General features: G+C 41.8%; 1 protein-coding gene and 1 pseudogene across 3 annotated transcripts in view; one reads left to right on the top strand and one right to left on the bottom strand.

The window, feature by feature from the left end:
- The window catches only part of CDKL5 (cyclin dependent kinase like 5), a 189,406-nt gene extending 168,554 nt beyond the window's left edge, over positions 1 to 20,852 (bottom strand). For 2 of the 3 annotated variants that reach the window (XM_027099686.1, XM_027099683.1), the window contains exon 1: positions 20,741 to 20,852. The gene's annotated coding sequence lies outside the window, so the exon portion shown is untranslated. The remainder of the gene's footprint in view (positions 1 to 20,740) is intronic. The other variant, XM_027099684.1, reaches the window with a different exon arrangement.
- Positions 8,140 to 8,879, top strand: LOC113616412 (60S ribosomal protein L7 pseudogene; annotated as a pseudogene).
- Positions 20,853 to 21,558: the final 706 nt, after the last annotated feature.

Here is a 21,558-nt window from a genome sequence, read left to right as displayed (position 1 = left end):
TCAACTATGTAATCACCCAATGCCACGTTTTGTTATGTATAAAGGAATCATTCAGGGACTTCCCTGGTGGTCCAGTGGTAAAGAATCTGCCTTCCAATGCAGGGGATGTGGGTTCGATCCCTGGTCTGGGAACTAAGATCCCACATGCCGTGGGGCAACTAAGTCCACGTGCCACAGCATGCCACAACTACTGAGCTCGCATGCCTCAACTAGAGAGCCCGCATGCCACAAACTACAGAGCCCACGCACTCTGGAGCCCACGTGCCACAACTACAGAGCCCACGTGCCACAACTACAGAGCCCACGTGCCGTGGAGCCCACGCGCCAAAACCAGAGAAGAGAAAACCCACATGCCACAACTAGAGAGAAACCTGAGCATCGCAACTAGAGAGAAGCCCACGCACCACAACTAAGAGCCCACCCGCCACAACAAAAAGATCCCTCATGCCACAACTAAAACCCAGTGCAGCCAAATAAATAAATAGATAAAAATTTAAAAAATAAAGGAATCATTCATGAAACCAGGAAGTACATATCATAGTCTTCGTTCTTAAAGTAGTGTTAAATTAATGAAACAAGGAGGCTATTAGACTGAGATGGCTCTAATGCCTTGGTGGCCTCTGTAGGCAAAACCTAAGCCTGTAAATGCCTCAAGTTTATGAAATCGAAACCTAGGGACAGCCAATCACAAACAGCCAACTAGGCTTTACGCTATAGGCAATCAAATAATTTCCTTTCTTTGCCACCACACCTTCTCTGTATAAAACTTTTCCCTGGCTCCTGTCAGCCAAGGACTCCTAACACTCCCTGCTTGGCACTGTCCAGTTCAAATTGATTTTTTCTCTCAAAAATTTTAACATGCCTCAGTTTATGTTTTAACAGCATCTTACAATTCAATTGTGAAAACCCAAATTAATACATGAAAACTCTGTGCCCGGACATAAGGGTAATATAGGTGTTCAATAAACCTACTGGTTTCATTAAGAGTTAAACATTTCAAGATCCTAGTTAATACATCAAGACAACAGGGCAAGATCAACTGATTCAGATGCATGATTACCAAATGAACTATACTGATCACAGTGGCTATAAATGTTCAAAGAAAAGAGTGCTTGTTTTAGAGTGGGGAGGTTGTGTTTCACACAAGAAAGAGGATTTGAACTAGGTCTAGAAAAATGGGTGGGGTTACAGTTAACTGAGCAAGAGGGGTGGGCATTTCCAGCAAAACTGGACTAAAAACACTTGAGGATTACTATGAATGATGATAGTAATATTGTATAACTTGCAAAGTGCTCTTATGTTTACCACTTCAGTGACTGGGTATCGCAACAATGCAGTGAATTAATTCACATCCCAGAGATTCATACACTTGAAATGCGATAGAAAAAGATATCTGGTCAAAACTCCACATTCTAAAAGAGAAGAAACCTGGGTACAGTTAGATTCCATAGGTTTTTTAATGCAAAGCTAAGAAACTTGGATTTCAATCTGTAAACACTGGGAACTTATACAAGTCTTATTACACATTTTTTTTTTTAAACAGGGACTTAATGAAAAAACTACTTGAGTTAGAATATTGGCAAACACAAGTCAAGGAAAATGGAACATTCATCATCCATTTATTCATTCATTCCACAAATGTTTACTGAATAAGTACTCTATGCCAGGGGTCCCCAAGCCCCTGGTCCACGGCCTGTTAGGAACTGGGCCGCACAGCAGGAGGTGCGTGGCGGGCAAGCGAGCGAAGCCGCCCCCCATCGCTTGCATTACACATTACCACCTCAACCATCCCCCGCATCTGAACCATCCCCCCCATCACTCACATTACCGTCTGAACCATCCCCCCACCCCGCCCATGGAAAAATTGTCTTCCACGAAACTGGTCCCTGGTGCCAAAAAGGTTGTGGACCACTGCTCTATGCCAGTCACTATACCAGATGTTAGCAATACAGTAGTGAACAAAACAGACCGGGCCCTGCTCTCATAGAGTTTGAAATTATAAAGAGAAGCAAAAAATTCCAGTAGAACAAAATATTTCAAATAAAATCTGGTGGCCTACCGGGTTTTCAAATGTGATAAAATAATAACAACAGTTAAAATAAACAGCACTTTTGTGCTAAGCACTGATCTGCTAGCAGCTTTATTTACATTAATTTGTTTCATCCTCACAAGAACCCTTTATGGTCCTTTACTACCAGAAACTTCATTTTACCAATAAGGAGACTAAGAACCAGTAAATGGCAGAACTGGATGAAACCCAGGCAGTCAAGCTCCAGAATCCCCATACTTAGCCATTATGCTACATCCTTAACAGATAAGCCACAGGGCTTAAAACCATGCTTTTGGAGCACGTCCATACATTGGCACGATGCTAAGTATTTTTATATACGTTATCACATTTAATCCTAATACTTTTAAAAGATAAGAAAACAGTTCCAAAGTCATTAGTACCTTGTCCTTGGTCACACAGCTAGGAAGTATCAAGGCCAGAATCAAACCAAGGATTTTTCCAACCCCCAAAGGCATATTTTTACCTATGACATTATTTTACAAGACAATAGTTGTCTGTAAGCCTCGCTGAATGCATCCTAAGAAGAAAAATGGAGTGGGAAAACCAAAAATGCGATGAACAGGTCTATCCATGAAATTTGTAAAAATAAATGAATTTAGCAAGCTTAAGACTAAATGGAGTGTTCAAATCGAAAAACAATAAATGCTGGAGCGGGTGTGGAGAAAAGGGAACCCTCCTGCACTGTATATGGGAATGTAAATTGATACAGCCACTATGGAGAACAGTATGGAGGTTCCTTAAAAAACTAAAAATAGAACTACCACATGACCCAGCAATCCCACTACTGGGCATATACACTGAGAAAACCATAATTCAAAAAGAGTCATGTACCACAACGTTCACTGCAGCACTGTTTACCATAGCCAGGACATGGAAGCAACCTAAGTGTCCATCGACAGGTGAAGGGATAAAGAAGATGTGGCACGTATATACAATGGAGTATTTATTACTCAGCCATAAAACGAAACGAAATTTAGTTATTTGTAGTGAGGTGGATGAACCTAGAGTCTGTCATACAGAGTGAAGTAAGTCAGAAAGAGAAAAACAAATACCATGTGCTAACACATATATATGGAATCTAAAAAAAAAAAAATGGTTCTGATGAACCTAGGGGCAGGACACGAATAAAGATGCAGACGTAGAGAATGGACTTGAGGACACGGGAGGGGGAAGGGTAAGCTGGGACGAAGTGAGAGAGTAGCACTGACATACATACACTACCAAATGTAAAATAGCTAGCTAGTGGGAAGCAGCTGCATAGCACAGGGAGATCAGCTCAGTGCTTTGTGATCCCCTAGAGGGGTGGGATAGGGAGGGTGGGAGGGAGACGCAAGAGGGAGGGGATATGGGCATACATGTATACATATAGCTGATTCACTTTGTTATACAGCAGAAACTAACACAACATTGTAAAGCAATTATACTCCAATAAAGATGTCAAATAAATAAATGGAGTGTTCCATGTGCACAGCGAAGAAGATGCGTGTGTTAACACTACTCTGCAGTAAGTCCATGGATGTCCCACCACCAATCCTTTCCAGGGTCTTATCATTTTTACTAAGAACCCTTATTTCACTATCTAAGCCAACCAACTACAGAAAGCTAAATACACAGTTGTAACATGTCACAACTCTGACATGTTAATCACTTATTCCATTAAAGTTTGTATATTTGCTAGTTCATCCATTAAAAAGTGTCCCCCTCAAATCTCCAGAGCCTAACTATAATTGCTAATTTTTCCTTCTTTACTAGAGATTATATGAAAAACCTGACTGTTAACAGCAGAGTCATCCTTAGAGTACAACGAATTGGGCCATTTACCCTAGCCCCAAACCTTGGGAAGCCCCTTGGAGCTGTTACAGGAACCAGAAAGGTGGTCTTGCAAAGAATCAGCACCAGGACAAAAAATTAAATTGGAAAAAAATAAAATCAGATCAGCACAGAATCTCCACTTGAGCCTTTTTTCATTATGACTAAAACAGAGTAGCATTTGTCTTCCAACTTGCAATGTCTTGCGTACCAACCATTGAATTTTAAAGCTTATTTAACCACTTTCACAGCATAAAATATAAAAGGGGAAAAGTAAAACAGTAAGAAGCAGAGATGCGATTTAGGAGTGGGCTTAACATATCATTTAATAAAAGACGATTCATTCATTCAACAAATATTTATTCAGCACTTACTGAGGCTGGAAATACAGTCGTTAGCATTCTTCTACATCCCAACATATCCTATTTTTACCCCAGCCAGAAGCTGGGCAGAACACCCTTCAGGGCCCCCACGTATAAAATGGAGCTAATAACTATTCTCCCAGAAATGTAATGGATTAAACGTGGCACACCAACCTTTCAAGTGTTCTGTGCTCAAATAAAATAACACAGTTTAAAGACCAAAAGGTTTTTGGAATACCATGGTTTAAAAACAAGAAAAAGGGCTTCCCTGGTGGTGCAGTGGTTGGGAGTCCGCCTGCCGAGGCAGGGGATGCGGGTTCGTGCCCCGGAGCGGCTGGGCCCGTGAGCCATGGCCGCTGGGCCTGCGTGTCTGGAGCCTGTGCTCCGCAACGGGAGGGGCCGCAACGGTGAGAGGCCCGCGTACCGCTAAAAAAAAAAAAAAAAAAAAAAAAATTCGGGAATTCCCTGGCGGTCCAGTGGTTAGGACGCTGCGCTTTCACTGCGGAGGGAGCAGGTTCAATCCCTGGTCGGGGAACTAAGATCACAAGCCACGTGGTGTGGCCAAAAATTAAAATGAAAATTTAAAAAAAAGGACATTCTTTGCCATGATGTCTACAACAGAGAAAAATGAGAAACCACATGTAGTATAAGGCACTGTAGTTCTGCTTTAAAATGGCTAACCAGACACATGCGTTTACCTTTCCTCCCACACTAAAACCCCCTGAAATAGGCAAAAGAAATATAAAAATAAACCCAGAGCAGCCCTGAGAATATAGGAGGGCTCACAGCAGACAGATCTCTGAGGAATTCCAAGGAGCTATGAAGCAGGTTGAGAGCGGGACTAAGAAAAGAAATGGCTTAATAGTAAACCACATAACTGAAGAGCTGTGAAACACCTCTACCTGTGCCCACTCCCCACCTTCTTTCAGTAGGACTGATGCCAGCATTTACCCAGTCCTGGCTCTCCAAAATGATAGTTCAGACAAGGAATACTCCTCAGTAACACTGAGGCCAGAGAAGTAGGGAAAGATGTCAATTAACTGCAGCTTCCATGAGGAATAGGGAGTCCCACCAACCTGAGAGCTAGCAACCCACACAGTCTGCAGTAGACACTGCGTTCCACACAAAGGAGACAGCACAAGCAAAGATACCAAGTTTGAAACAATTTTATGGAGAACTCTACATGCTGGAGAGTGCAGTGTTTGAGGCAAACAAGAAAAGGACGTGCGGCTGGAGAGGTAGGCAGGCAGAGAACACACCAAGGAGAGCCTGATGAGCCAGATAAAAGGAGATCAGACTTTCTCCTAACTTTCTCCTTCTCTTGTCAGCAACAGAGCACCACTGCAGGCTTTCAAGCAGATCAGTTTCATAATCAAAATCACGTTTTATATCATACTAGCAACTGTAGATAATATATCTGAGTTGGATAAGACCCAACTTTCCACCTTAGGAGCCTCGGTGGATGGTGGAACCATTAACAGAGTTTTGTTTTGTTTTTTTAATTAAGGAGGAGGAGCAAGTTTGAGGAAAGTATGCTGTACTTCATATTAGACATCCTGAGTATAAGGTTCCTGTAGAATAGTCAGGTGTAGCTTTCCAGCAGGTTATTAAGAATGAGTCTGAAGGCATATAGTGAAAAAACAGGAAAGAATTTAGAAATTTAGAAATACATCTGCATGTAAGTAGAACTGAAACTGTGGGTGTAATTGAGACAATGACCTAGGATAATACTTGGCCAAGAAGTCAAGCCCAGGTAACAGTAGTGTGTAAGGAGTAAGTGGATCGAGACAAGCCCACAGAGAATGCAGAGAAAAAAGTGTAAGAGAAAGACATGGAGAACAAGGATGCAAAGGAAACACACTGCTTCAAGGAGACAGTGACTAACAGTGTCAGGTGCAACAGAAATGTCAAGTAAAATTAGGATTGAATGAATCCACTAGACGCAACAAACAAGACGTTACGGGAGATCTCAGCAAAAACAGTTTAAGTAATGTGAGACTGGGAAGTCAGAGATCGAGCTGAAGTGTGAGAAGTGGATGAGAAATGGATAGAGTATGTATAGACCACACCCAGATGTTTACAGAAGAAGGGGAAGAGAGGTTAGGTAGCTAAGAGAGGAGTGGACAACTGGTTCAGGGAAGGTTTTCTAGGACGAGAACCTTAGGAATAAGATAATGGGCAGAGAAAAATTTAAAAATCAAAAGGGAGACTCTGAGAGTCTATCCGCAACAGTGAGAGGCCCGTGTACCGCAAAAAAAAAAAAAAAGCAGGATAACTAAAAACAAATCCACATCTAGAGGTATCGCAAAGAAACTGCAAAAAGTCAAAAACAAGGAAAAAATCTTAAAGGTAGCCCAAAAGAAAAGATAATTACTTACCTACAAAGAAATTATACCTGAACTGACTAAAGGCTTCTCATTAACAAACAAAACTTGTCAAAAGACAAGAGAATAACATTATCAATTGTCAACATAAATTCTGTACCCAGCTCAACAATCATTCAAGAGAAAAAGTGAAGTAAAGGCACTTTCAGAAACACCAAGACCATGTTTACTACTAATAGGCCTTTAGTGAAAGAACTACTTAAGAACATTCTTTATAAAGAAGAAAACTAAACCCAAAAGGAAGAAATGGGGTGAATAAAGAATGGTGAGCAAAGAAAATTGAAAACATATTGATGAGTAAATATTCACTATTTTACAAACTTAAGGTGGTTTCAACAAGGCAGAGCCAAAGCATAAATAACTAACATGGAAGAGGGGATAAGGGTTAAAAAGTAAGCCATTCTAAAATCTCTGTCTTATTTGGGAGGATAGGAATAATAATTAAGCTTTGACTTAGTTAAATGTGCATGTTAAAATTTTAAGGGTAACCAAACTTCTGTCTTCCGTCCTGGAATAAGAAAGCTAGAAGGAACAGAGCTGCCCGCCCTTACAATGTACTAATTTCAAATTCATGTCTTTCTTGAAAGCCATCAGAGAACAACCAACTGGCTCAAAATCTTCGGAGAGAAAGGGCCTGCAAGGAGAGAGACAACCTTGTGCTCACCTAGGGTAGACTGTAAGTGGCCACTGACAAGAGGAGTTCAGCTAGAATAAAAAGCAAATTGATAAAAGCCCGATGTGGCTTGCTGAAGGAACAGTGTGAAACCAATGGAGGTCACAGAAACTGGGGAGACCCCAGCCTTCTGCAGGATCTTCCTTCACCAACGCCACCAACCACTCACAGAAAGAGCCCTGAGGAGTGCCCACTGTGATGCAGACTTGAGGGAAGGGAACTGCAGCAGTGTCTCAGGAGCAAGATGTTCACCCAGATCCTTCCCTCCCACCTACACTAGGGAAGAAAAACCTTTATCTGTGAAAGAAAGGCCAATAAGTGCTTCTACCCTTAAAGCACAGGTGAAAACTCACTGCAGCCGGAGGAAGGGGTGGGCACCCTACTCTGGGAGAGGGGCAGGACTCCACACTGAGCCCACAACAATAGCTAGGGTAGGGGCATGACCTTGGGACATTGATGCAGGCCTAAGCCTGAGGTTTAATCAGAACAAAAGACCACACCCCACCATCACTCCCCACCTCTAAGCTAACCTACTTCCAATAACAAGTAAACAGCATAATACCACTGGCAGAGGGACAGGAGGAGATCAAGAGCATGTAAGGAGACCCTAAGTCACAGTCCTGAAGGAAGACCCAATAAAATAAACCACCTCCCACCCTAATCAGAGAATTTGAAGCCTGAGGTATACTGAGAGGAACCACAGCAACAACCAAACTTAAAACCAGCCCAACTCCAAACTAGATTAACTCAAATTCCTGAAACAAAGGCCTAGCACAGGGAAAGATGTGTCCATTTACAGACATAAAAATTATGCACCTCAGCTCTTTCCCACCTAGAACCATGGAGGGTGCAAGAGAGAATTAAAAAAAGGTTCCTGCTGTGCCAGAAACCCTTAAGAAAAAGCAAAAGAATTTCACAGAGCTTAAGATCAAGAACCTGAGAAAGAAGTATGCCCAGAAGATGCTTTGAAAGGCAAGGAGGAAGCTTATCTATGAAAAAGTTAAGCACTATCACAAGGAATACAGGCAGATGTACAGAACTGAGATTTGAATAGTGAGGATGACAAGAAAAGACAGCAACTTCTATGTACCTGCAGAGCCCAAATTGGCATTTGTCATCAGGATCAGAGATATCTGTGGCGTGAGCCCAAAGGTCCATAAAGGTGTTGCAGCTTCTCCACCTCCATCAGATCTTCAATGGCACCCACGTGAAGCTCAACAGGCTTCAATTAACATGCTGAGAATTGTGGAACCATGTATTGCATGGGGGTATCCAAACCTGAAGTCAGTAAATGAATTGATCTACAAGCATGGTTATGGCAAAATCAGCAAGTGAATTGCCCTGACAGATAATGTGTTGATTGCTCTATCTCTTTGTAAATATGGCATTATCTGCATGGAGGACCTGATTCACGAGATCTATACTGTTGGAAAACGTTTCAAAGAAGCAAACAACTTCCCGTGGCCCTTCAAACTATCTTCTCCATGAGGTGGAACGAAGAAAAAGACCACCCATTAGAATGTAGAGATGCTGGCAACAGGGAAGACCAGATCAACAGGCTTATTAGAAGGATCAACTAAGGTATCTACCATGATTATTTTTGTAATCTGGTCGGTTTTTAAACAGTGACTGCTTTCAAAGTGAAAAAAAATTTTTGTACCTCAGTTTCTACTGTTCTACAAAATAAGTCAGTGTTATAATAAAAAAAAAATCACAAGGCATAACAAAAAGCAGAGAAAAAACAACACTCAGAAAAGACAAAAAACATGTCAGAACTAGACACAGAATCAGATGTTGGAAATATCTAGAATCAAAGTTAAAATACTATGAGTAACATGTTTCGAGCTCTAACCCAAAAGGGGAACATGAAAAATCAGATTGGTAACTCAGCAGAGAGATGGAAACTATAAGAAAGAATACAATGAAAGTGCTAAAAATTAAAAATACAGTTAAGAAAAATGAAGAATGCCTTCAATGGGCTCTTTAGTAGACTCAACTCAGCCAGGGAAAGAATCAGTGAACTTGAAGATGTCAGTAGAAATTACCCCGACCGAAAACACTGAGAAAAAAGCGTGAAAAACAGAACAAAACAAAACAGGACATTCAAGAGGTGTGGGACAATATCAAAGGTTCTAACATACTGGTAACTGGAATCACAGAAATAGAAGAATGGGACAAAAGAAATATTTGAAGAGATAATGGCTGAAAATATTCCAAAGTTAATATAAGACATCTAACACAAATTCCAGATGATTAGAGAATAGGAAGATTAAAAAAAAAAAAAAAAAAGATTATCACTGCTGAGCACCAACACCACTTGAGACTGAATTCCATAAGCTCTGCCCCCACCAAACACCTCTGTCAACATGATCACCAGGTCATCAGTTCAACTACACATGATGGCCACCTCACAATGCTCACTTCTATATACAAGTCTCACTCTGCGTAAATGACTGGTCAAACCTAGGTCACAAGCCTGTATCCTAGCTGTAAAAGAGACTGTGGATGAGTTTTCTGGGAAAGTGGGACCTATAATATGAGAAATTACCAAAATGTAGAGAGGATACTTAAAAGTCTACTATAGCATCTAAAAATAAAATAAATAATTTTTTTAAAAGCCCTCCATCTAACTAACCAACCGTTAGTGTACGGTAGATTCTTTGGTGAAATCACTGCATCCTAGAGAGCCTTTCTGTAAGACACATATTCTTACCTCAATGTGGTAACACATTTTAAACTAGCTTCCCAATCTGAGGGACCTAAGCAGTGATGGGGGTTGGGGGTGAAGCCACATAATAAATAAGCAAACATCTTCACAAAATATTGGTTTTGCTTAATGTTAAGTAAGGTACAAAGCAGATATATACAAACACACATATGCACACACACACAAGAGCTTATTATGGAACAGAACTCAGCACTTCTATGAATTCATGCAACAAATCATGAAAAAATTCAAAGAAATATCATTCTTATATTTGTAAACTTTGGCTTCCCCTTCATCTACCATACTGTAAATGTCGACAGAAGTTTGAGGAGTCTCACAGAGGGAGCCATTAGCACCTAGTTATACATTAACACGGATCCAATTATAACACAACTATGTCCGAGACCAGTGACTAGACCTACAGGACAAGCACGTCTATAGGACGAGCAGAGAGGAAGATCCACTAGACAGGTAACTGACAAAGAAGAGAAACCACCAAACAAGGAAGAAGGCATTGACAGGAGGAGATGGGGGGGGCAGGAAAAAAGGCACCTTTCATAAGAGAAATATTTATTGAGCATTTCCTCTGTGCCAGGCAATGCACTAGATGCTCAGGCAACAACAGGCAACACTCCATGCCTTACAGTAGAAAACTGATACCATCTGCTTATCCATTTTACCAAAGGCCCACCCCTATTTAAACTCCTGGCTTTAGTATTTCCTATGTATACTCTCAAGTAAAAGTGAAAATGAACAGAAAAAAGCCAAATGGCCATAAAGAAAGAAAACCAAGGTCCTGGGATGTCACTGGGGTCAAAGCATCAAAGCAAGGCATGCAATATATAAATCCACGTCATTTCTTGCTATTCACCCAGCTCCATATGCTCTTAGATCCTTCTACCAGAAAACCCCTTCCCTCCACCTGACATTCTGGGCCTCCTTTAAGACTCTTCACAAATACTCAGGAATCATTACCTTCCCCAGTCCCCTTAGGTCTGCGTTAAGTGCACCTCTTCTGGCCTACAGTACCAGCACCCTGTGTTTCCATCTAAATGTGCATATCGTCCTGTTCTTTAGTCATTGCTTTTGGCCTCTTCTGCTGGAATACAAACTCCATAAAAGGGCACAACACCACAGCTTGGCTTTGTATCTCTACCACCTACCATCACAGTGACACCAAGATACCCAAATCATCACCTCATCATAAAGTTAGTCAAAGAAAGACAAGTATGGCCTTCCTTTACCAACCCTGCACAGAGGGACAAGACTGGAAAGCACAACTCCAAATCAAGGGCAGTCACTGTGGATGGTAGAGAAACCACTAGCACAAAAACATCAAACTCTAAACTGAGGCAACTCTTTAAAAATAAATGTCCTGGGCTGGATAGGAAGTGAAAATAGTAATGACACAAAACCACTGTAAATTCTTCAAGTTACCAGCACAAGGGGAAAAAAAAAAAATCAACAAGGAAAGAATACAGAGTAGGTATAAAATGGTTCAGAAAAGCCTCAGAACTCAAGGCCAAAGTGAGCTAAGTTAGAGACTGCATCAAAATGTAGATTTCAAAGGAAATATTTGAAGAAGGAGGTGATGCTGTGGTTATTCTTTGTATACATGGAGGGGAAGTGCACAATGGCATTTTATACTGACACAAACTAACCACTTTACACCAAGGAAGCCCTGAATGAATGCTTGTTCAGTCATCAAAGCAAGAAAAACTTAGCATGGTTGAAGATTTCCAAAACTGAACTGAGCATGTAGGGATACATACTGTAGAAGGAGAAAGAAACAAATCAGGATATATAAAATAAAACCTGTGGAGCACTTTTATATACATAAGCTCACTTGAAGGTAAGAAGCTCAACAGAGACTAGTTTAATATAAAAGGTGGTAAAACCACAGAATGTGAACCAGATTTGAAAACGGTACTCCTGCTAAAGATTACTGATTCTAAACATTATTAACAAAATTCTCTAAAAACACTGTAGGTGCTCAAATGAGATTTCATAAAATATGAAATAGCATAAATGCTGAAAAATATTAAACTAGACATAAGATGTTGTATTTGGGGAAAGAAAAGAATAAAGCAAATTTAATATTGATATTTAATGAAATGTTTCATTAAAACCTTGAGCAGATTAAAGATGTCTGGGGGAAAAAGAAACCAGTGAAGAGTTTTAAGTTTAAATATGGAAGAGAGCTAAAACTGTTAGAAAAAAATTTTAACTCAGTTATAAATAGAAATGACATTCCTATATAAGGTTAACAGACTGGTGAAGGATAAAAGAAAAGAAGGAGCCTTTAGAAAACTGAAGCTAATTTCTATAAAAACAATGAAAAGAGTACCACAAATGACAATCAACTAAGAAGGCAGTTGCAAAATTTTTAATGAGATGAGGAAAGAATATTTTACCTTGCAGGGATTATGACCTTTTTGGTAAATCATCAAGGTTCCATTGAGCTAAAACTCTTGTTTTTTGCGGCATTTCATTTCATGTCACATTTCTGCTTAAAACCTTCAATAGCTTGCCAGGAGACTTAGGACAAGTTCAAAAACCCAGCAGATGGCCTACTAAGCCTTTTCAAGACCTGGCCCCTGCCTACTTCTGCGTCATCACCTGCTTCTCTACTTTCCAGCCATTTCTGATTTCTTTCAGTTCTTTAAAAGGTTCGGTTTTTCAAAAGCCTCTATTTCTCTCAACTTGCCTGAGGGCATTTGCACTTTCTGCCACGATAACTTATTTCCCCAACTAAACCATGCCCTTCTCATCCTTCAGGTCCCACTTAACGTTACCTCCTCGGCGTGCCCTTCCTACCTGCTCCCCACATGGCAGATCCCCCTACCCTGTTAGTGCCTGGCACTTCTCCTCTGCCTCCATTTCAAGCCTATAAAGTCTTTGAGGGCCTACTTCCCTTTGATGTATCACTCTATCCAGCCTCTATCACAGTTTGGTACACCGTAGACACTCAATAAGTATTTGCTAAATGAAGGACAGATTCTCAGGATATAGGACAGGTTACTTTAGAAAGAAATAACAAATTATGAAACACCAATTTGCACAAAATTAGTTTTTGTTCTACCTCAACTGTTTTCAATTACTAACAATTAAAATAAAACTTTTTCTTTTCGTTTGCAATGCTAATCTTAAATTTTAGTGGTAATATTACCAGTAATAATTACTAGCGATTAAAGTTAAAACATCCACCATTGGCTCAAAAACCAGGGTGGAGTTTGTGGATAAATTCTAGGATGTGTCACATTTGAACAAGCTTTCATAATCTCTGAAAGATTCTATTCATCAGGAAACTAGTTTCTACTACTCTTGGGCAATATCGAGGTAATTGGGCAAATCCAAGTCAGTAAGTTGTTCTTCAACTGTTACTTATCACCATTTTTTATCTGCCACATCTTCCTCACGTGTGTGTGTGTGTGTGTGTGTGTGTGTGCTTAATCTGATTATTATAATATGATCTTACACTGCCAAGAACCTAATCTTTAGGCATAGTATCAAATCTAAAACTGAGATCTAAAACTGCAACTTACCTAAAATAATTTAAAGCAGTCTTAAAAACAAATAAAAAACATAATGTATTCATCCATATGTTTTGTTAACTAACTTCCAGAAACCAAAGTTGTTACTTTTTTTTTTTGCGGTACACAGGCCTCTCACCGCTGTGGCCTCTCCTGTTGCGGAACACAGGCTCCGGACGCGCAGGCTCAGCGGCCATGGCTCACGGGCCCAGCCGCTCCACGGCATGTGGGATCCTCCCGGACCGGGGCACGAATCCGTGTCCCCTCTATCGGCAGGCGGACTCTCAACCACTGCGCCACCAGGGAAGCCCCAAAGTTGTTACTTTGGAAATCACTATTTCCCTCTAAATCGAAGTCAGAAAGCTCATTTGTTGCTATTTGATATTAGGCCTTTCTCTTAACAAAGAATACAAAGCAACAACAGAATCACACAGCCATAGCAATTAAACACGGTTTTGTTTTGTTTTGTTTTGGTTTGGTTTCCGGTACGCGGGCCTCTCACTGTTGTGGCCTCTCCCGTTGCAGAGCACAGGCTCCGGACGCGCAGGCTCGGCGGCCTTGGCTCACGGGCCCAGCCTCTCCTCGGCATGTGGGATCTTCCCGGACCGGGGCACGAACCCGTGTCCCCTGCATCGGCCGGCGGACTCTCAACCACTGCGCCACCAGGAAAGCCCCAAACAGGTTTTTTTTTTTAAGTAAAATTATTTCAAGCCAGTTATGATTGAATTTACAGTAAACTATTATTATCAGAGCAGTGCTGTGTCCTTTCTGTTTGTTATTAAAAATCCAGACACAGGGGCTTCCCTGGTCGTGCAGTGGTTAAGAATCCGACTGCCGATGCAGAGGACAGGGGTTCGAGTCCTGATCTGGGGAGATCCCACATGCCGCGGAGCAACTAAGCACGCGAGCCACAACTACTGAGCCCACGTGCCACAACTACTGAAGCCCGCACGTTTAGAGCCTGTGCTCCGCAACAAGAGAAGCCACCGCAATAAGAAGCCTGCGCACCACAACGAAGAGTAGCCCCCGCTTGTATCAACTAGAGAAGGCCCGCGTGCAGCAAGGAAAACCCAACACAGCCAAAAATAAATAAACAAATAAATTTATTTTGTAAAAAAATCCAGACACAACCTACCACACAAGGAGGTATTGATTTACCTGCCTGGCACTTGTGTCACTTTCCATAGAGAAATGTTCATCTAAAAGCAATGAAAGTTTGTTTCCAAAACACTTTATTTCCAACCAAACAACTGCATTCCTCTATTATGTGTACTCAAAAAATAACATCCCCAAGCTATCCTATCAGTAGTGTCCATCTACACATGCAGAACAGGGAGCAAAGAGAGCACCTGGGAACCGAACGGGTGGAATTCATCCCATCCTGTACAACTCGTTCCCAAGGGAGCTTTATCTCCCCTGCCTACCCTTCAGGGTAACTAAAAAAAAGGATGCAGGCAGGGAAAAGCGGCTACAGTACCTTGCAGGTTAAACTATTTCTAAATCTCCCAACAATCCAGTCTGAAGTACTGCAAAAAGTAGACAATGCGTTTGCATACCCGAATTTAATGAAGCCTACTCTCTGGCATGCACCGTAAGCATGGATCTCTCAAGGGGGATTAGAGCTCAAACAATAAAATGCACAATGTTATTGGCTTAAAATCAAGAAAACCAATTATTTTGCCCTTGGTCTTAAATCCTAAAGGAATTTTTTCTTGCCCAATAATTATATTACTTTTACCTTGATTTCTTATTTCTGCTTTTCCAACATATCACTAAGAGCACTGTATTTTATTTGCTGGTTTAAAAAAGATCAAAACAGAATCAAATCAAAACCACAAAGACAAGGTAATGGATGGCACTTGCAGTACTGTCCTCTATATTCTGCTACATATTATGTTTAGGCAAAAACTTTTGAATATACAAAAAGTACTAAGAAATTGTAATACATGCAAGAAGGTATTTTTAAAAGACATATCTTTTAAGATCTACATGATTTCGTTTATCAGTGTCTAATGATAAAAGGATCTAGGTGGAAGCAAGTAAATAAGGTTAAAAAAAATGTGTGTTGGCCGGAGAGATCTTTTTGGGGTGATGGAAATGTTCTAAAACTGGATTGTAGTGATGGTTACACAATTCCATAAATCTACAAAAATAAATCATTGAACGGTACGGTTAAAACATGAATTTTATGGTATGTAAAGTATACCTCAATAAAACTGTTAAAAATGCATATTCAAAACCCATACTTGGTAAAGAAATCCACAGCACTTCTGTATAGGTCCCATCTTGGTAGAACAACTGTCCTGCTTTGGCCGAGGTGATTTCCAGCCCTGAGGTTCTACAATATTCATCATTCCTTTCTAACTTTAATAACTGGCAAAAGTGATTCTCATCAATTACAGAATAAGATGTTAAGTCCTCTTCCTCCCTAACATGGACCGCTGGGGGTTCCTTTGGGCTAAGCAACTGTAGCTCTCTTAAGGATGAGTCTTGTTTAAACACACACACACCCATAAGAGGCTATAAGTAACAGGAAATTCTACTTGCAAGTAGAAAAATGTTGTCAAACTGTAACTCCTACATAGTGTTAAGCAACATCAATAACATATCTCTGTAGACTTCACCTCCAAATTTTATTTCACTGAAGTCATTACAATTACAGAAGAGATGGGTACCCATCTGCAGATTGTAATGGCTGCCATTTTACTTCAAGAGTGCATCTAAACCACAAAATTGAATTCAAGGAATATCTTCACAGCCTTTATTAGTGTGGCAAATTTAATCAAAGTCAGTCAAAAGTTAAAATGGAACATGAAGAAACATGAAATACCAAGTGGTTAATCAGAAACAGCTACCTCATTTGAGTGTAAATAATTATGTACAAGCTTCAATTATGAAGAAACAGAACTAACGACCCTCTTAGAAAAGTCTGAACTTGCAGTTGTCCTATCCATCAGTGCTGATGGATCTGAGTCCAGCCTCCCATGTGACTAAAGGTCAGGCAGCCTTGCCAATGTAGCCTATAAACTCCAGGAGGCATATTTATACCTCCAGTAACCACCCCAGGAGTGATGTACAGTAGGAGCTCAAAACATGTCTGGGAAATCAGATTTCTAAAGAGAAGCAGAAAGCATAGTTTTGAAGAGCACATGTTCAAGTCATACCGGTTTCGAATGGAAGTTCTGCCTCAGCTACTGACTAGCTAGGTAATCGGGGTAAAATATTTTCTCTCCCTCAGCCCATTTGGTCAAGTGTATACGGAAAATAAGAAAAACACCTACCTCACAGGAATGTTGTGAGAACACACATACACACATATATTCATGCAAATAAATTATTTGCCATAGAACCTGGTATTCAGTAAGGCTCAATAAATAGAATATTAGAATTTAATTATTATAGAGAAAACTGCCCAAAAGAGACCACACCCAAAACTTAACCCTAATTAGAAGTGACCACACCCAAAACTTAACCCTAATTAGAACTATCTCAAACACAAATGTTTCTAAGAGCTTAATTCAAAATGAAGAAAATCAATTCCAAAGACTGGAATGGGTTAAGTCCTTTTAACCTAATAAATAATTTTCTGTTAATTCCCAAATCTGAATTGTCTAAATGTTATCAGGCTCTTTAGGTGGAAGGTCCTCACTCACAGCTTTCATTTCCCACTGACAGAATTGTACCCAAGTTCATATCACACAGTATTAAGAAGTAACTGTACAAACTTGAATGAGAAATGAGGCCAGATCTTTGAATAATCCAGTCTTCCAAGCACTGTTCTATATAAAGGAAACATTCTAGAAACTATCAAGAATTTAAATCCAAACACTAAAGTAAGTGATGCATCACCAACAAAAGAGTTCTAATGTTGAATTTAAGATAGAAAGTAAACTGGAAAACCCTCCCAAACAGAAAGTTTAAATATAGTCTTTCAATTACATTATTTTCTCAAGTTGAAATATGTGACCCAACTGACTTCATCATCAGATGATAAAGAACCTTTGAGGTTCGATCTCTGTCTCTATCAAGAAATTCAATGTTGCCAAAAATTAAAACTTTAGAAACTAAAATTATCAAATTCTGAGTAAACTCTTTTCTACTTAAAAAGTGACTTAATACTTCAAATTCTGCTATTCTTGTACCAAAATTAAGCGTTACCTAAAGGATTCCCCTCACATTTTGGATCTAAGTATGTGGATTCGTTTGTTCTTAAATGCCTTCTGTTATTACTTGACATCAAGTTATTAATGAAAAAGTCATATCCCCACACTAACAGCCGAAAATGAAGTACTATGTTAACATACCCGCTAACATGTATTAGAAATAAAGGAGATAACCACCAAAGTTATCAAAATAAAAAGGAGAAAAAAAAGGTGAACTTCTAACAGACACACTGAAGAAGGCTTCTTTTCTCTGCTCACCTCCTTACAAATTCCACAGCCATATTCTCAGATATACTGGAATTTTCTACCATAAATTAAATTGAAACATAAATCATAATGAAAGGTTGAATTTCTGCAACAGAAGCCACTGTCATTTCCAACAATGCAACTATTGTTGAAAGCATCTCTCACAGATTCTTAGACACAGTGGTGAAGCAAGGCTGGGGGGTGGGTGCGGGCGGCGGTGGGAAGGCATACTTGACGAAATGTCTCCACCTCTGTATTTCGTTTTGTAACAATACCGCACCTTCAAAGCAGAAATACCAAGTAAAATCTGGTTGTTATTAAATGAAACTGCCTTAACTCCATGCAGCACATTTGGAACAGAATACATCTGATTCGCAATCAGTCAACCTTCTATTACTCATCTATGCGAGATGGCCCTGCAATTTCCCTCAGTGGGAGCCTTTTCTTTTAAAACCCCAGGGAATACTGTTGATGCCACACTCCGATTTAAATAACTCCAAGAAAATTACAATGAAAATAGTGGCACATTTAGCCCAGGGAACTTGTATAAGTAGAAAATCAAAAACCTGAGATAAAGGGGTAAAAAATCCCTACCACAAGCCCCTAAATCATGAATAAATTACAAATCTGAGCAGGAAAAAAAAAAGGAATCCTCTCTGGAGAAAGAATGCTTATTTCTAATTTTTTTAAAATATTTATTTATTTGGCTGCGCTGGGTCTTAGTTGTGGCTCGGGGGATCTTACGTTGCAGCATGTGGGATCTAGTTCCCTGACCAGGGATCGAACCCAGGCCCCCTGCATTGGGAGCGCAGAGTCTTACCCACTGGACTGCCAGGGAAGTCCCTCTAATTATTTTTTTGATATACCAAATTTTGTTTTAAAAAATATTAGGCTCAGAAAACTTACTAAATAAGCAAAATTAGAATACTAAACTGTTTTCTATATATACATATATATCAAATGAATGCTTGCATTGATTAGGTTAAAAGGCAAGACAATTCAAAGGGATTTGACAATTGAAGACCCTCCAACTCCTCTGAAATAGTAGATTATTTAACACTCTTGTAATTACTAACTTTATTTAGCATGCCTCTTTTGGAGCTCTGTTATTTAATACAGCCAAACTGAATTTTTTTATCCTAATTAGGTTTCCTTGTACTTGTGAAATGCTCAGCATACACTGCCCTGGCAGCTTTAGTTCTTCTACAGCTTCTCTCTTCTGGCTCCGTCCCCCACTCGCCCACCCCCCACCCTTAGAAAAAAGATTTCCTTCCCAAATGTTCTCTTCTCTGCATTTGTCAACAGAAACACCCACTGGTGGTGTCAAACTGGTAATACTGCTGCAGGCTTCCTTACTCCCGTTCCAGTGGCAACGCCAAAAATGCTCAAACCTAAAATAGTGTAGAGGCACACCTTTTTAAAAAATGTATTATTAATGACCGTAACTGGGTTGTTAAATATAAGATTATACTACCCCCCCTTCAACTCTTCACATTTTATGAATAAAATATTTTAAAACACTTAAAGAAATTTAAAACAAATTTACATCTAAATGTCATTCACAAATAATTCCGAATAGGCTCGGTAAAGATGCCTTCTTTTGTAACCCTACAGCAAGAAAGGAACAACCTGGAAATGTTCCAGCAGATGTTACCTAAAGCGATAATTCTATTCTATACATATTTATGTCTCCTGTTTCGGTCAAATGCTCCCGGACAAATTAATTTGTGTAATCCTTTACATTAACTACATAAACCATTACATCCAAACAAACCTAATTCAGATGCACGGAAAGAAATCATTCCGTGTCTGCAATACTTTCTAAAATCAGCTTAAATTTCAGTCAATAAAAATAGATTGTGTTAACAGAACACTGATCTGCAACTACTTAAATATCACAGCATCCGTCTAATCTCACTGTGGAGATACTAAGGTCAGGCTTTTCTTTTTCAGGCATCTGTGCTTTAACACTCAAGTGAAGCGAAAAACAAAACCCTCAGGGAAGATCTGCCTTTACACTGAAATATGTTCAGGTTATTTTTTCCCCCAACGTGGGCACAGAACGTGTCATTGCGAGCAGAACCTGTTCGTTCTGGGAAATGGTTCCAAACCCCAGGATTTAATTTCTATCAGGGTCCAAAGGGTACGAAGGTCTGGGAAGGGGCCAATTTCTGCTTCTCCCCACTATGCTAGTCTTGAACTTCATAACGACGCGTGAAACTTGTTCGGGGGAAGCTGGAGGAACCGCGGGGCAGGCGGAGGGTCACTCGCCCACCCTCGCAGGCGACCAAGGTCAGCAGGGCAGGGGCCGCAGCTCGCAGTCCCCGGCGGGTCCCGGACTCCCACGGAACTCGGGCGGGGGGCTCCAGCGCGCAGGCTCCTCCTCAGCGCCGGCGGGAAGGGGCTTCCCTCGCCGCAAGCCCTGGGGAGCTCGGGCCGCGGGGGCGGCGGGGCGGGGATGCAGCAGACCCGCCGCTGAGGGGAGCCCCACGGGGCGGCCTCGACCCGCCGCCCCTCCTCACACCCTCCCGTCTCTCTACACCCCAAAATACATCCCCAGCTCCTCGCCGGGGAAGCCCCTCCAGCGGCGCAATGGGGCGCTGAGGAGAAGCCACTCCAGACTGGGGTGCCCTCGCCGCGTCGCCCCATTCTGGGGGGACCCGCGCCACCTCCCCGTCTCACGTCTGCCCGGGGGGACCGGGTGGGTCCCCTCTCTCAGGAGAAGCTGGGTGGGCGCGGGGCCGAATGAGGACAAGTAGGCTTGGCGGGCGGGTGGCGGCGCGTCTACTCACCCCGCCGAGATCCCCACCTCCAGCCAGGGTCCCACAGCTCCCGAGGCCGCCGTCGCCGCTTTACCTTCCCCAGCGGCGGCGACAACTAATCGAAACCTTCGACCCCGCCCTCTCTCTCAGGCGAACGCGCAGCCTAAGCTGCTAACTGCCCCGCCCCAACCCTCCCGTTTGGACCAATGGGGAAGCTCCTCAGACTCCGCCAGCTCCCGCCTTATCCCCGCCCACTTCTGATAGGAACCAATAAGGAGAGAGCGCTCGTCCTCGGGCTCGGGCTCGCGCGTCCCGCCCGCGCTGCTCGTGCACTGGTCCCCGAAGCAGAAGACAGCTGGTTCCCTGTATAAGCGTGTCTGCGCGCGTACGCGCGCGCCGTGCCTCCTCGCGCGCCAGGTTTGGTTGCCCCGCCAGGCCCTAGCAACCTGGGCTGGGCGACTGGGAGGGGCGGGGCCCGAGCCTTGAGCTTTCGAAGGGAGGGGGGATGGGGGGGGAAGATCGTGACTGGGAAAGGGGCGGCTGCGGGGGTGGTGGGCCGAGGAGGCCCGGGAATCCGCCTGTCACAGCGGGAAAAAAGGGGGAATCCTGCCTGCAGCGCAGCTATCCTGGCCTCTTCCTCCCTAGGGACACGTGCGGGCGGGGGTGGGGGATCGGAGAAGAGGGGTAGAGCACATTTGGGGCGGAAGCCGAGGCACTGCTTGGAAATAAAGGATGGAGGACTGTTTATCTCTGTTGTTGGTAAAAATGATATCGAAATCCATTGCTGCTGATGCCCATCTGTTGCAGCTGCCCGTGCGCACACACACACACGCACATATACACACATT

Source organism: Aethalodelphis obliquidens, unplaced genomic scaffold, assembly GCF_003676395.1.
Source record: "Aethalodelphis obliquidens isolate GAN/ISIS:26980383/991018 unplaced genomic scaffold, ASM367639v1 scaffold137, whole genome shotgun sequence".
In the NCBI taxonomy this organism is placed as follows: Eukaryota; Metazoa; Chordata; class Mammalia; order Artiodactyla; family Delphinidae; genus Aethalodelphis; species Aethalodelphis obliquidens.
Note: the sequence above shows the minus strand (reverse complement) of the source record. Positions and strands in the feature narration are given on the sequence as shown.